Source organism: Typopeltis vanoorti, chromosome 10, assembly GCF_054136105.1.
Source record: "Typopeltis vanoorti isolate ZY-2024b chromosome 10, IOZ_Tvanoo_1.0, whole genome shotgun sequence".
Lineage (NCBI taxonomy): Eukaryota > Metazoa > Arthropoda > Arachnida > Uropygi > Thelyphonidae > Typopeltis > Typopeltis vanoorti.
This window is the reverse complement of record NC_143558.1, coordinates 60,711,601-60,727,369: the sequence shown is the minus strand read 5'-3', so window position 1 is coordinate 60,727,369 and position 15,769 is coordinate 60,711,601.

The following is a 15,769-nucleotide window of genomic DNA, read 5'->3' as shown; positions in this document are numbered from 1 at the left end:
GCAGTAGAAAATTATCGACCATTAGTATTTCAGGAGTGGTAGTCAAGGTATGGGAGAAGGTTAAAGAAAAAATTTCATAAATGGGTAGATATGAATGGGATATGGTATGGCAGATCAGCAACATGGTTTCGTGAAGGGTAGATCATGCTTCAGGAAATTTACTACTTTTTTATAATAAAGTGCTGAATTTGATAAAGGTAATGGCCACACGGATATATATATAATGAAGGTAAATTTCAATCATGGAGATAATCAAGTTCTCCTGTGCACTTTGTCTGTTTTGCGAAGTCCAAAAGTATCACACGGTGATACTCTTGGACTTCGCAATGGCATTTGATAGGATATCGCATGGCATTTTGATACATAAATCACAACAAATGGATATTGACATGAAGTTGGTGATATGGATAAGGGAGTGGTTGATGGAAAGATACCAGAAATATGAACAGATACGAACAAAATCCAATCGATCGTGGAGGTCAGCTCCATTATGACTACAAATTATCTCGAATGGAAATGCACAGCTCTAATTTACCTCAACCCTGACCCTGTCCCTTAAATGATAGTTAAAATTGAAAATCCATCTGAAGCTCAAATCAAAGAAAAAATAAATAAAAACGGGTTTATAAAAACGAAATAAAATCTTCCTTCAAAGGAGGGTTCTATTCTTTATGAAAAGACAAGTGAATGATCTCTCTGAACGTAAAAATAATTGAAAGACGTTCATGCATAATGAATTCTTCGTTCTCCCAGTGATGGGCTTTCAAATGAAGAAAGCTGAGAATAGAACGGAAGAAAATAATATACACTTGTACATTGTTTTTCATTTATTTCAGCTGACTTCTTAACTATCCAAATATGGTCCCTAAATTAAAGATAGATAAAAGACATTATTTTAAAAATAGGACAAACAAATAGATATAATACTTCATATATATACAATAAGCCAACATATGCTATAGATGCCAGACAGTCAGTTCCATGTGTAGTTTACAAATTGGCAGTGAAAAAAACAACAATAACAAAACAAACTCTGTTCACAGCCAGTTTTAGGATTTTTGAACCCATAACTTCTAAGAGGTTCTCTATTGGATAAGTTTAGGTTGTCCACACTGAGGAGGAGAAGGAGGCACCTTGTGATAAGAGCTAAGCACTATATATATATATATATATATATATATATATATATATATATATATATATATATTAAATTTGTCTCCATGCTTTTCCGGGGGAGGGAAAGCATGGAAACAAATAATTACATCAATAAATTTTTATTTAATTATTTAATTTTTTTTGGGTTTTCACGAGTAGAATAATATAGAATACAGTACAATATAGAATACAGTATTGCATCAATACAAAAACACATACATATTGTATATAAATTTAGAATATAAAGGAATCAAGAATTAATATATAATATATATATATATATATATATATAGATAATAATAATTTCAATAATCACGTATGTCGGCGCGGTTAGCCTAGTGACTGTGCGCTTAGCAACCATATGCCTGGGAAAGGAGTGTTCTAGGTTCGTTCCTGTCGGAGACGTGAAGAGCTGAAGGATCTTCATCAGCCATAGCCAAGTTAGCCGGTCTTGGGCGTGGACGGTACGGTTTTTCTCCTCAGTTTATCTGGAGTTTTTCATCCCGCAAAGCAGGCAAACCGTCCTTGAGAATTGAACACCACTGTGGACATAGGATACATCGAGGCGTAGGGCTGACCACCTTATCCTGTGAACACTTGAGGTCCGATAGTTAATAAATTCTCGACACCGCAAGGTAAAAGAGGGGGAAAGGAAAATTAGATTATTATTATTATTATTCCTGCCACCTCCAAGGAGTCGGAAGACTCATAGTGGAGGACACCTACAAATGTCTCATCTGATACAACTGTCTCAACCACTACACCAAACCTCTACTACGAATCGTCTCCATCAATGCCATCTACCACCCACCTACACCACAACTGGTATTCTATGTCTGTAAATTGCGTGTGTTCTGAAGGGCCGATTAGTCTGTATGCGGGATGAAAAACCCGAGTTTCCAGGAGAAAAAAAAACACTGATACCTCCGTATGAGATCGGCTAACTCACCTTCGATTGAAAATCGTCCAGATAAAGATTCCTCCCGTCGCGACGAGAATCCAACTTAGGCCTATTCCAATCGAAGGGCGCATTGTACCGTCGTTCTTCCAATTGCGCTACAGAGGTGCTTAAGATAAGATGATCACGTATCTTATAAGAATTGAATTCTCTGTTTAGTGTTTGCAAACCTATTGATAACATTTTCAATAAATTTCTTTACCGTTTCCTCTTCTAGTTTCTTCCTGTGCACATTAATCATTCATAAACCTGATAAGCACGTTTCTGAGATAGTGGAACTTAAGCATGTTTTCACACTTCTCAAGGTGCTGAAACTTCTTCCAATGATACAGGTCGTAACAGGTAATGTCATGCCAATAGTTATTGCCGAATTAATAGAAGCAAAATACTAGTAATGTTCCAAAACTTCTGGTAAAGTTTGGGGAATATCAGTCGAAGGAAAATTTCTCCATTTTTCATACCATGTTGTTGCCTCTAAATATTGTAAATTGTATTTTTTGCTTACCCTTTTGACGTTGTTTTGGAACTTTATTTTATCTATTTTTAGAATATTCTTGGGATGAAACTGAAATACTGAAAATGCTTTCGTTATCCGAGGAAAATCTTTATTTTTAAGGATCAAATTAAAGAATCAAAGTATGGGATAAATATTGATTGCCAATAAAGGTCTTCAAGTGTGATTCCAGAATAATTGCATCTATATTTCTGTATTACATACACTTACCTTTTAAAAATGTGTTTTTCTTTATAAATTTGTTTCAATACAAATTTACAATTCATACTTCACTCAGTGACTTACTAGACATAGAGGGCAAACGAAATGGTCGCTGTTCACAACAGTGATGAACATTTATTTCACAAATCAGAAAAAGATGAACCAAAAACAGGAACATCTGTTTAAAATACTTTGGACACATTGAAAGAATGGAAGGTGGACTTCTCAGAACAGTAATAGAAGGTTACAGTTCCTGAAAAAAGAGGTAGGGGTAGACCGTCAAAGAGATGGATTGATTGTGTGTGTGTGTGTGTGTGCAGTGACTGATCTTCAGATTTGAAGCCGCCAGAAAAGCATACAACAGTACAAAATGGTTATAGTTTTAGTTTTTATAGTTTAGATTTATAGTTACAGTATAAATAATTTTGTCTTACCAATATTTATGCAGTTGTTCATAATACTTTTAAAAGAAGTATGATTTTCGAGTATCCATTTACGGCTATTATAGCTGGACATTCAAGAAAAATCAATCAGTCTTAGGATTAATAAAACACAGAACGTTTAATAAGACCTCCTCCTCCAGAATGGATGACCTATTGTTTTGGGGAATATTAGGAAAATTTAAGACTTTTAAAAATGTGGAATTTATTAACAGATTGTTCCCTCCTATTGATAAAAAAAATCCTTTAATAATCTTCTAATAATTGATGATCTCATTCATAAAGCAAAGGACAGTACAGGATTTGCAGATTTATTTATTGAAGGGCCTCATCACAATAATTCGCAGAGGTGAACTTATACTGCGAGCGGTTCAATTCAGGATATTTATTCGCGTATCTGGTGCTGGTGCTTTTGTCATGGTGTTGAATTGTGAGCATTATAACACTCCTTTGTAAACAACGGATGATGAAACATTAGAAGTTTCACCATCCTCGACAAAAGTAATTAAATTCTCATGGCTGCTAACTCGGGAACATGCTACACATAACTGTCCGTTTCGAAACATTCACCTCTTAAATCTAAACCTGCATATCTAAGGGCTTAGTTAAGCGTCATTGCAAAGGAAACTCTTATTGGAAATTGTATCCGTTTGAATTCAAATGGAGTCTGAAGAAATGAGTGGGTATCGGAAGAACGAAGAAAATTTCCCTGGGTAGATTAAGCGAAAAGCGCTTCGTGATAGTTATAAGAAAGCGAACCATCTTTTATGCATATCTGCTTTTAAACTTTAAACAGAAAACATTGGATTTTCTAAGGTTACGCTCCCGTGTCTCGCCTGGAAAGAAATACAGTGGTATTTCTTTCCAGATGGCTTGAAAACTCAAACAAAACGCCACTTCTCACTTTTCCAAAATTCTAGCAGAACTCAGTCTAGTGCCCTTGTGAGAAACTGTTGAAAACATCACAGTGCTTTGTGAAACCTACAAAAGCGTATTGAAAGATAACGTGAAGTTGAATAAAAAAAATAAAATAAAAAAAAAACGCTCGTTTACCAAAGAAAAAAATTTTTTTGAGAAAGTTAGGAAGTAGACAAATCCCTCTGAATCAAAGATACAGATTGATTTCGCATCATGGAGTGGCTTTGTTCCCCTCTTGGCAAGGTATGTGATCACCCCCTCTTCCCCGGATTACTAAAATGAAGTTGAAGCCACCATTTATGAAATAGTGGCTTCAACTGGATGAAGAAATGACTGTTGTTTTCGCATACCACTGTCGTATTTTGTAAACATTTCGCTGACTGTAGCTACACCATCCTTTTCAAAAGGCACTGCTATCAATCTTTTAGCAGAAGATTCGAAATTCAAGAACGTATCTATGTAACTACGGTAGATGTATGTGTCAAAAGTAGTTAAGTTATCTTTGCATATATATCTAGTAGTTGTTATGTGCTATCCGCAAATTTTTGACACTTGGTGATCATGTGAACAAAGGCTCTCCATCCCATTCGGCCTCTTGTCTTTCTTTCTTTCAGTAATTGTAATTTCAAGTTGGTAAGTTCTTTTATGTTGTCCATCCAACTCTTTTGTGGTCTTCCTTCTCCTCTTCTTCTTATTCCCCCAATCTTTCCCAACATAAATGCCATTTCCAATGATTCATCAGCTCGCATAATATGACCAAAGTATATCAACTTTTGTTTAGCGATCATCGCCTGCAAGGAGCATTCGGCCTTTATATTATCTAAAACATTCTTATTGGTCATTCTTGCAGTCCATGGGATTCTTAATTCTCCACACCCATAATTCAAATGAATCGATTCGCTTTCTGCTTTTATTCGTAATAATCCAGCTTTCACATCCATACATCACTACTTTAAATACCATTGCTTTAACAATTCTAACACTTGTGGTATTACTCACATCTCTCATAAAAAAAAATCAGCTAACGCCTTTTTATTCCCGTATACGGGAGTAGGCGAGGCCATTTAGCCCTATCTAACTTTTTGGAGACTGAGTGGGCAGTTCAATCTCCACTGGTACCAATCAGAGATAGATGGCCCAAGGCTATCACTAATTAAGCGGTACACAGTGAAGAGAGACGGCTCAAATGTGCCGCCATCTCGTGCTCCCTAACACAATATATTTAATGTCTGAAATAATGTGGGTTCTACGGTCGATTTTCTTGGGTTTACGGGACGAAAAACCCGAGTTTCCGGGAGGAAAAACCCGCTTGCCCGTGCCAGAGATCGACTAACTCGGGAACCGGTCGAAAAAAGGCTAAGAAAAATTTCCTCTAGTCGCCGACTAGACTAGAAACCAGGTCTTCCTTCGTGCGGCCAAATGCCGTGGTATGCAAACGCCACATCCACTGAGCTACACAGGCTCTACTCACATCTCTATCTTTCATAATTTTTGTCATGCTTAAAATCACTCCCTCCCCATGACTCTCCTTCTTTTAAGTTTATCTTCACATTTACCATAATTTCTGATTATGGTCCACAATAAATCATAACTCTCAATGATTTCTGTTTTATTTCCCCCTGTTATAAATTCATTTAATATTTTTAATACATTTCATATTTTTTTGGTGACAGAGTCATAAGTTGATAATATTAATCTGATGAATTAATGTGGAACTAAATTTCAGGGGAAGGTTTACGATTCTGATACTTTTGTCGGTGCTTGTGCTACTGTAGCGACGTCGTGGTCAAATGCACAATTTTACTAGGCTCTTGTATTACCAGGGTTGTAGTCGGGTCAGAGCGACACCCTGGTACTTTTTTAAAACTATCAAATTTTTTAAATTCATTATAATAAATTATAAGAATTAAGTAATTTGCTTACGTTCTATAATAAAGTACCAGTGGAGTTGGATAAAGGAAATCCTTACTCAGTGATACTGCTTGACTTTGCAAAGGCTTTTGACAGGATTCCACATGGAACTCTGTTACATAAATTAGAGCAAATGGGTTTGGATCCGAAGATGGTGATTTGGATTAAAGGATGGCTGGCGGACAGATATGAAAGAGTGGTTTACGGAGGAGCTGAGTCCAGGAAAAGGCAAGTGACTAGTGGTGTACCTCAGGGCTCAGTTCTTGGTCCTCTATTGTTTAATTTGTACATCAATGATATTGGAAATACCTTGAATGGAAATATCCACTTGTTTGCTGATGATGCAAAATTGGGAAGAGCGATAATCAATTCAAATGATGTGGATATTTTACAGGATGACTTAAATAGGCTGACGCTATGGACTGAAGTAAATGGCTGTCAGTTCAACGTGGCTAAGTGTAAGGTGATGCACTTCGGGAGGACGACATCGCATGCTGTTTACTATATTAATGGAACTGAACTGCAGGAAGTAGATGAGACAAGAGACTTGGGAGTTATTGTGGACAGAGAACTTAAGTTTAAAGGGCATATTGCTAAAATTGCCAAAACATCACATCAAATTACATGGTTGTTGAGGAACACACTACCAAGCAATGGGATAGGGAAATTATTATTCCACTATATAAGGCATTAATAAGGCCGCATTTGGACTATTGTGCACAGATCTGGTCGCCAGGATTTCTTGGTGATGCGGAAGTGGTAGAGAGGATTCAGAGGCGGGTTACAAAGATTGTTGCAGGTCTGTGGGATGTTCCCTATGAGGATAGATTGATCATCTGTGGGCTCCAAAAACTAGCTGATAGACGTAGGAGAGGAGATATGATAGAGGTATTTAAATTGTTAAAGGGATTTTACAGGATTGATACTGATGATATTCTTAAGACCAATGCAGGATGTGAGAGAACGTGGGGCCATCCCTGGAGATTGTGTAAGAGTGTGGTTAACAAGGGTGTTAGGACTAGATTTTTTACTTGGAGGGTTGTGAATGGGTGGAATGCTTTGACAGAACTGGTTGTGAATGCTTCAACTGTGAATGAATTTAAGGAGAGGTATGACAGGTCTTGTGTAAATAATGGTTAGTGTGTCAATGTCGGGTCTCCCGCGATGAGCCTTTTGACTCCATGGAGACACCGTTAAAATAATAATAATAATGAGACTTATAATGCATTTCCAGCTTTCGGTCAAAAAATACTGCTTGCTGCTCTTGTCATTTTCGTTTCAGAAAACATGGCAATCTCTCTGCCATAAAGCCGTTGCAATAATAGTAATAATAATGCCCCACTTCGTGCTCTAAATTTTTGTTTCCAAGGTAGAGCCCTGGCACTATTTCTTTTAGCACTAAACATCTGTGTATTACTATTTGAACCCAGGAAATGTGGTTTCAAGTGTACTCCTGAACAGCAACACAAGCCACGCGCGAGAGAAAGACGTCTATCACATTTCATTTTGTCAGAATTTTGGTGTTTGCTTTGGAGTCGAAGATCGTACTTTCATTTCTAGGAGAAATCTTATAAGTAGCTGTATGGATTATAGGAGCATTAGTATATCTATTTATTGCTGATGCATTATTTGTGTAAAGGGTTTCAGGGGATAATAGAATACGAGTTTATTAAAATACGAGTATATAATATATTAAAAATTCTGACATATTAAAATCTATTTTCAGCATCTAATGCTGTTGATTTTCTTTCAAATTGCTAAGTAGAAAAAAAAAAGAAAAAAAGAAGGGTAGGTATTGTTCTGCTATTGCTTCCGTGATAGGCGATACTAGGCTTGTGATAGCAGCTTGTAGGGGTACAGCAAGTGTAGAAAATGAGAAGGCACTGTGGCAATGAAGTTAGAGTCCTAGCACTACCCTAGGAGAAACCCCCCCCCCCAAAAAAAAACGAAACCTGTCATATGTCGCTTTCACTATACAAACACGCACATATTTAATGAGTGGATGAATCTCAAAAAGGAACGATTATAAACGTAAGGTTTCAGAGAGGACAGAAATCGAGGGGGAATTGTACTAATGATAGAAAAAAGAATTTAATCCAGAAAGGGTAAAAATACGTCGGGAAAACATGGATGTAGAGTCCGGTTATTTGAGGCTAGCTAGTGTAAGAAAGAAGCCAACATGATGAAATATATAGTTGGTTGCTGTCATAGGAGAGGGGTACAAGACTTGAAAGAAGAAGAGTGACCTGCATGGTCAGGAAGGTGAAAGATAATTATGAGAGGGAGCTAGTTAAGGCCAAAGACAATCCCAAAGGGTATTTGTAATGCAGCATGCAAAAGGGTGAATGACTATGGACTGCTTTAATCAGTGCTAGTGGCAGGAAGATAACAGAAACAAACGAAATAGTTGAATTACTGAGTGGTCATTTTACAAGTGTGTACTCCCATTAGACATGAACTAGAAGGAGAAATGAAGTAGAATGAACTGGAAGTGCTTGTGATATTACAGAACCTCAATAAGAACCCAGACATGGATTAGATAGCACACCAGCTCGTATATGAGAGAATGTGCACAAGAAATTGCGCTTCCTCAAAAACGAAGTTCTCAGTGATGTTGAACTGAATCCTAGCAAAAACGTTAAACAGCTGCAAGACCAATGGAAGAAACAATTCAGGTAAATATCCTGAATGATGATAACCAACAGGTTTACTTAAAATGCCTGAGAGCACCAAAGACAGTCACCACACAGTGAAACAAAGCGGAAGATAAGAATTAGCTGCCATGTATAGTAACACCAACTCGGAAAGAGAAACAAATTCCTACAAAAAAAGTTGGAGAAACAAATCAGCAGATGTATACTGTGCTGCAGCTGTAGTTATAAAAGAACTTGGCTAACAGAATAAATAAAATGTATCAACCAAAACGAAGTATACCTTAAAATGTAAATTGTATTTGAAATCTAAAAATGCAAGCAGAGAGCAGAGAAAAAAAAAAAAAGAAAGAAAACTAAAACAGATAAAGATAAATGACATCACTTGTAAAGTGGTAGAGGCTTCAAACAAAACCCAAGTATCGGGAGAATTAAGGTATTGTGGTCACAGCAAAAAATCTTCGTTCTTCAGAAAGCAGAAGTCACTACAGGCAAAACATTCAATTAAAGAATAACTAACATCAGTTTTACTATAGTACTGACAGGAAATCACCAAACACTCTTGAACGTCTGAAAACAGAAGAACAGGTGCAGGATGCAGCTCTGTGATAATCAAAAAGAACGCAAAAACGATAGACCCAAGACATTGAAAAACAACTGAACAACGCTCAGATGAAAGACCTCATAACTACAAAACTGATCCAAAGGCAAGCAAAAAAACTAGAGTGTAGCAAGAAAAGATTAGTTGCACACGTGTTTTAACTTAAATACTTGTCCAGTACCTATGTGCGAGTGCCTCAACAATTTAACAACCTATTGCAAATGAGCACAATTGCAAAGAGGATGACAACTCGAAAGACAACTCTGACTTGGAAGTCAAAGAAAAAGGAACGAATTCAAGTAAATATCCTTCAATAATTTGTCTGCCAATTACATTTAAGCAATTCAGTGGACTTCTAGCATCTTCATTGGTCAGTATTTAACGAGTCACTTCTGCCTGTTGAATGAAAGATATGTTGTAGAAAGTCCAGAAGGAGGAAAAAAAAAATAAGATCGCTTTTCAACTGACAAAATGATCTAGAAAAATTCCAAAAGACAAAAAGCATTCGACTCTTTGACATACAGTTGGATTAAAAAATTTTGAGAAATATTTTGGGTGGATAGAAATATCACAAACTTCCTACAAATAGTTAGGACAACTTGAAAAAATTCAACTAATAGTCAATGGAGACAATCTGTGTAAAATGGATACAAAGAGGCATTTTTCAAGATGACCCACTATCACCTCTTTTGTTATTCCTACCACTGATTTCTCTAACATAAATTCTAAAGAAAATTAGCTTGGGACATCAAATACCAGGGCAGGAAAAATATCACATATGGATGATTTTTAACTATACGTAAAATCATCCAAAGAAATAGTCACAAGGCTTGGGTAGCTGAGTGGAAGTGATGCTTGCATCCTCTGCGCTAGGCCGCCCGAAGATAGACTTATAATTCAAGTCTAGTCGCTGACTGGACTTGAACTATAGTTCTTTTTCTAAGCCTTTCTTAGATCGGTCTCCGAGTAAGTCTCTCTCTGGCATGGAGAGAGACTTACTCTATGGTCTATTTTCCCGTAAACTCGAGAAAATAGACCATAGAACCCACATTAATTGACAGCAACATATCCTGCAAGGGTTAGTCAAGAGGTGGCTGCACCTGTTTGCCGGTGTCTTCATCAGCGCCGCCTATACTTAGTGATGGTCATAGGCCAGCTATCTCTGATTGGCCAGTAGAGATTGAACTGCCCACTCAGTCTCCAAAAGCTAAATAGCGTTAAAAGGCCTTGTCGACTCCATATAAGGGAATAAACAGCGTTAGCTTATTATTAATATATTAAATCCAGTCACTGCTTTATACAGTTCGAATATTCAGTGGAGAAATTTGTATGGAATTTGGACTTAATAAATGGGCAACACTCCATAGTTCTAGCAAAAATAAGCGACAGCAAAGTAATTACATTTACAGATGAAAGGAAAATTAAAAGCTTGTCTCAATGAATATCTGAAAAAAAGTCAAGAATAGTTCCAAGTCCAAACTGAATGGAAGCAAGCACTGTAACAGCCATCAGTACATGAGCTATCCCTGCAATTAGCAGAGATAATTGACTGGACACCAGCCCTTTTGAATGAATCATTCCTTGCATCCATGCAGTGATTCGAGATCGGTTATATATATATATATAGCCAGGAAAATAGAGGATATGGCCTTTAAAAAAATCAAACAATAGAAGAAAAGCATGCAGAATGTAGTAGAATCAAAAAAAGCAGTACAATGAGAAATAAATGACAAAAAGATTAGGTCAGAAAAATAAAGCACTGCATGGACAATATTCGGACATTGAAATGAATGCTAAGAGTAGCTGAACCCAGCAGCAAGAAAGAGGTCCGAAACTTGTTGCTCTAGAACAAGCACTACAAACGAATGCAATCAAGGTGAAGAGTGAAAAGATCAGTAGCAATAGCAAATGACAACTGTGCAGAGATAAGGAAAAGACAGTGGGGCACCTAATCAGTTCTTTCAGCACGATTGCTCATATAGACTAAAAACACAGGCAGGATCAGGTTGCTAAAGCTGTGCACTGGGGCTTTTGCAGGACGTCTTGTTTCCCAACTTACAAAATGCCTTGGGAACAAATGCAAAGACATTATGGGACTTAAAAATCTGGAATTTAATATGCAAGACATCACGGTAGACGAACAAGTATGATTGATAGATGTGGCAAAACTAGAGGATTATAAATGAAATTATAATCATTAACAGAAGAAAAATAAATGAAACTGACCATTTCGATCTGTAGATTGAAATTAAACAACTTTGGGAGAAAAAAAAAAAGGGAAACACCGGTTCCAGTTGTCAAAGGAGTGCTAGGAGCTATATTAAGAGCATTTATGTATGAAACATCTGGAAGAGAGACGAGCCTTCCATATATATAACACCATCTGAACTCCAGAAAAGTGCACTTCTGGGGGACATCTCACATTTTACAATAATATTTAGTTGATCCCTAAGCCTTTTGATAAGGCTTGAATTTGACTAATTTGTCATTAAAGATTTCATCATAATATTCGTGTTTCATGTTGCTCTTCGACTGTGAATTCTGTTGACTGAATAGAAATAGTAACAATAATAAAGCTGAAGGAGCTTTCACGCTCCGAGGGTGCTAAGAGCTAGGCTGTCAGCAGCGTAACTACCAGCAGAGCTTCCCAAGCCAGATAAGCCTTAGCATTGGAACCAGAATAAGTGTGTTTCACCCACCTCCCCCATTTTAAATGGAGAATAGAAGAAAGAAGTCATTCATACTGGATCGGACGTTGCCTGGATCAACCAGGACAGCGTTTGGTGCTATAGCTCCTGAGCATCAGACAATAAGTGGGCTACAAGATTCAGACTCTTTTGCTAAGTAACCAGCACAAAGAACTAAAATGAAACTGGAAGAGCAATAAAAAAAAAAAGATTTTATCTGAAAACAAGATGACTATGCAAGTTTATAATGAATCAAATCCAGTATCAAAAGCACACCAAAAGCGAATATATGAAATTTGGGAACAGAAATTTTCTGAAACAAGTCACTCAGCAGCGGTTAACGGACCAACGAAGATTTATTGTAAGAGACAAAGATTTCGGTGATGTTGAACTTGAAGAATTGCAAAGACAGACGGTCATGGAATCCGTCTGTCTAGTTGCTTCAATTCAGAAATTGAAGCAACTAGAACACCTATGGAAGAAACACTTCAGGTAAATTTCTTGAATTCAGATAATCCAAATAACCAGCAGGTTCATGGTTCATTTAAATGCTACATAACAGGAAATGAGACATACAATTGCAGAACAAATGACAACACCAGGTAAAGACAGCGATTACCGACTCTGAACCAAAGCCAAGGACAAGATCAGCAGCAATATTGAACAGCAACTCGGTATAGAAATGTTTCCTGCAAAAACAGTTGGAGAAACAAATCAGCTAATGTGCAGTGCTGCAGTTGTAGTTACAAGAGAACTTGGTTAGATAATAAAACAGATGAATAAACCAAAAAGAGAACCCCAAAATGGAAATTATGTTTAGAATAAAAAAAAGTAAAGAAACTTCAAGCAGATGTTAGCAATTTTAAGTTTAAAACAATGAAACAGGAAAAGATTAAGAGTAGTCTAAAAAAGCGATACAAACTTGAAACAATTTATAACTGAAGTATCAAAAGAAACAAAGAATTGTGGCAACAGCAAAAAAAAGATCATTCACTATGAAAGCAGAATAAATCAATATAGGCAAAACATTTAGTTCAGAACTAATTAGCTTCAGTTTTATCAAAATATTGCTGGGAGATTCAAATACAATGTTGAACACATAAATGCAGAAGAAACACTCAAATTTTGGGTGTAAACACTCTGGGATAATACAAAAGAGCATAATAAAAGTGCAAACACGATAAAAGATGTTGAAAAATATAATTGTATAATACTCAGAAGGAAGACGTTGTCATAACTAGAGGAAATGATCCAAAGACAAGCAAAGAAAATGAAGAACTGAACAAACAAAGATGGATTTTGGCTCAAATACTTACCCAGTACTCATGCTCGATTGGCTCAACAATTTAACAACATATTGTAAATTGTAAACGAGCTCAACTGAAGAGTGGATTAAATTGAGTGGATGACAATCGGAAGAACACTTCTGATTTTGAAAAACAAAGCAAAAGGAACTGTTCCAAGTAATTACTGTCCAATAACTTGCTTGCCTACAACACTTAAGTTACTCACTGAACTTCTACGAACTTCGATTAGTCAATATTCATCACAACACCAACTTCTGTCTTTTGAACAAACGAGGTGGTCCAGAAAATCCAAAAGAAACAAAAGGCCAGTTGTTAATTAACAAAATGATTTTGAAAAATTCGAAACGGCAAATGGAATAGATGGATTACCAGAAAGCATTTGACTCTTTGCTACAAGTTGGATTAGAAAATGCTTAGAAATTTCTTCAGCAAGTAAAAACATCGGAATATTGCTGGCAGTTGTCATATCACGCAGGAAAAGTTAATAGCCAATAGAGATAATCTGGTTAGTGAATATCGAGAGAGGCATTTTCTTTTGCAAGGTGACTCACTATTAGGTCTAGCACTGATTCCTCTAACATTAATTCTAAAGACCCCCCCCCCAACTCCTTGTTTGCATATAGTAATGATTAGTGAGGTCTTTAATGTGTTGTGTAATATGTACTGTTTCAAAAATTTTCTAATTTTAGTATAATAGAACTTAGGGTAACTGCATGCTGTTTATTATCTTGTTCTTATGTAATCCATTTCTGGACATTCGTTCGAATTCGTTTGTTTGAAGGCATTTCTGCTTCTCTGATGGTTGGAAACCAAAATGTTCAGTTTGCTTGTGGTCTTAATGAAAGGTGACGTTTTATAAGTGGAGGGATATTTTTCTGCAGTTCTAGAATGAAGTCTACAAAGTAGTGATCGAAGTAATTTGCTAAAAGATTTGGCTTCCTTCATGAAGCTGTGATTTATGGTTTCAAAGGTTTTCGGATTACAATCTGCATATCATTAAACAGAAACCAAGTTTCTTTTATATAATTTTGTGCAGAGATTAATTGGTCTCCACAGCAGTTTATCTGCATTGTATTTTTTTTTTTTTGTTTTTTTTTAAATTTGAGTTACTTGGGTATCACTTTGTTTACACAACGTATCCTTCCTTTGTACATCAAAAATTGTTTTATCCAAGGATTTTAACTTCTCTGAGTATTTTGATTTTCTGTATAGCTTTCTTATATATCTCGTATCTTCGATAAATAGTGATGAGCACGGTTCCCTCTAATTCCCTCTCACAATTACCTCGATGGAGCTGTTTCACTCAGAATTTCTCCATGAGTGCAGGTCACAAAGATGCCTCCAACAATCTCGATCCCCTCTCTTCCATGTTATGCCCATAGATTTCACTAGTGGATCTTCCCATCTTGCAGACGGTCTTCCTGGTTTACTCTTTATTCTTGGTTGCCAGTTCAGTATTCTATATGTCCATCTGTAGTCCCTGAGTCTGGCTTTGTGGCCTGCCCATTTCATCTTGCTTTCATATACTGCAGTTACCACATCTTTTATGCCTGACCTTTTTTAGTTCCGCATTTCTAATATGTTCCATTTTGCTGTATTACAAATCCTATGTTCTCTTGCACTCTGAGAGTCTCTTCTTCTTTTTGTGTTCAGGGCTGACGCTACCATTTAGGCACACTAGGCAACTGCCTAGGGCACAAGTCATGAAGGGGTGCAAAACTTCAAGCTATGCTTTATTCATACTTTAATAAAATATCAAAATTAAATAGTGATATATGATTTAGGTATCGATTCTTTTTCCTTATCCCTCACACATCACACTATTTTACTATTTAACTCTTGGTTCTTTTTTGTTCCTTACCTAAATTATTTGAACTTACCGCTATTTAAAATTCAGTTAAGATAAATATTTTAAAACGTTAACATTTTAAAATATTAAATTTCGGTATTTTATAACTTTTTTTTTTTTTTTTTTTTGTAAATGAATTATAACAGAGAATTTTCAAATTAAAAAAGAAAATAAAAAAGCCTATTAATTTAACCTGAAAGACATTAATCTAACTGACATTAAACCAATTTTATTTGGTTTAATGTCAATTAGAAACATTTTAGTTTATGAAATAAGGGGCGCACTTGTAAACTTTGCCAAGGGCGTAAAATAACCTGGCACCGATAGTGGTCGTGTTCAATGTTTCTGATCCATATGTGAATGATGGAAGAATGTCACTATTAAATAGTTTTGCCTTTGCAGAGATGTCAAGATTTGGATCAGTAAGTGTTTCTTTTAGTCTGTTGAATGATAGCTATGCAGCTTTCTTTCTTTTTGCTAGTTCAGATAAATCGTTATTCATTTTTATTGTTTGTCCTAAGTAATTGTAGGAGTCAACTATTTCTATAGGAATGTTATTAATACACAGCTGACTGTC